At 36.3% G+C, this 1,735-nt stretch overlaps 1 long non-coding RNA gene across 1 annotated transcript; it reads right to left on the bottom strand.

The window, feature by feature from the left end:
* Positions 1-233: 233 nt before the first annotated feature.
* On the bottom strand, positions 234-1,451 carry LOC131068125 (uncharacterized). The gene is made up of 3 exons (XR_009111940.2): positions 1,223-1,451; positions 979-1,070; positions 234-628 (listed from the first exon to the last, which is right to left on the bottom strand). It is a non-coding gene; the product is annotated as an uncharacterized LOC131068125 (long non-coding RNA).
* Positions 1,452-1,735: the final 284 nt, after the last annotated feature.

The following is a 1,735-nucleotide window of genomic DNA, read 5'->3' as shown; positions in this document are numbered from 1 at the left end:
AAACTGCAGATCATTGTTTTTAACCCTTTTTTAGTGGAGGGGATTAATACAACAGATCTTTCTAAACATTGGCAGAAAATTGTGTTCTCATATCCCAAGACTTCAAAGAGTTCGGCAAGCAAGAAAATTGTGTTCTCATATCCCAAGACTTCCAAGAGTTCGGCAAGCAAGAAAGATGATTATAAATAACAAGGTTAAAGGCAATAGTTATATATCTTGAACAGTACCTCACGTTAAATGCAATAGTTATATATCTTACAATATCGTTTTAAATAACAAGGTGCATCTACGAATGTAATTCAACATTTATTTATAATCACAAGGCTTGCTAAATATGTGGCAGAACAATCAAGACACATCATTCTGCGCTTTACCAGAACATTGACTTATGATATCTTTGTAAGACTTAAAGCAGTTTGACAAGCATGTGATCCTTAAGCAGAGCTAGAGAAAACCAACACAACCTTCATTATAACTATCACCAAGTGCACTTATACTCTACTCTATGCATACATCTATGCTAAATATTCTAGCTATCTTTGGCTGGTTTTCCTGTACCCTTCTTGCTTCCCGGTTTATCATCGTGCTGTGGACTAGATCCTGTATTTTTGCCTGGATTTATTGGAGCCTAGACCCACAAACAACCACCACAATCCAAGAATTAACGAAATAGTTTGTAAAATGATGAATTGTTTCTTTGTTCTTTTGAGAACACGTTTCTGTCACAGATTAAGCCCAAAAACACGCCATAGAGAAGAAGTGAAATTACAACCAAGAGCTTAAACAATCTGTGTGCTCTGACTTAGACTTTACCTTAAATCAAATCGACAAACAATTAAAACACGTTATGCCCACATCAGTAACTAAAACACGAAAACTTCTAACTTGCAAGTGGTAGGCGGTCAATGGTTCAAAACTGTACAAACAATAAAGTAATCTGAAGTAGCTGTTCAATGTTGTGTAGAATGTAATACTTACAGATGAAAACATTTGAATGAGTCCTCCGGAGATAGGCTTTGGTGTCCTGGTGAAAATACTGGTAGCTTTCTCAACCGTATTGCCATCTTCTCCTGAGAAAATACACCCAAATCCAAATAAGTGTAAATAAAAAGAACGAAGAAGAATGGTATAGGTAGAAAGAGAAATATTTATTCAAGATTTGACTAAGAAATTAAACTTTTTCTGAGGATTTCCTTGGCGCCTGGGGTCTGAGCAAGCTTACCAGTATGTCCGTTTGGAACATGGGGAAAGCCGCATTGAATAAAACCTACATTTCTCCCCCCGTACCCAGATGTTAGCTATGTTGAACCACTTTGTAGGAGTCATCGATAGTTCCACTTCTACTTATAATAGATATTTTCTGCTTCAGTGGTGAGTTCAGTCCTTCCAAGAAATTGAAGAGAAATTGCAGAAGGAAAGCCAGTGAGTTTCGCAGAAGCCATCAGACTGCACATTTCCACATTTGACCGTAATAATAAAATAAATAAAAATGTGTGCAATAAATTCGACGAAAGTCCTCCATTTTGTCCCATATAAGATAGAGCTTCTGCGTAATAACCTATTTTTGTCGTTTACGATGGTGGTTAGAAAAGTTTCAGTATTGAAATCTCTTTAAAGAGATACTGATTTTATCACTTCGTTTGTAGTTAAGTGGCGTGCATGATGGAAATTATTGCAAATCTTTCTATCAAGGTACAACTATTGTCGGCAGGAGTTTGGTCTAAATGTTATAACT

The sequence above is a fragment of the Cryptomeria japonica genome, chromosome 10, assembly GCF_030272615.1.
Source record: "Cryptomeria japonica chromosome 10, Sugi_1.0, whole genome shotgun sequence".
Taxonomy (NCBI): Eukaryota; Viridiplantae; Streptophyta; class Pinopsida; order Cupressales; family Cupressaceae; genus Cryptomeria; species Cryptomeria japonica.
This window is presented reverse-complemented; position numbering and strand designations above follow the sequence as displayed.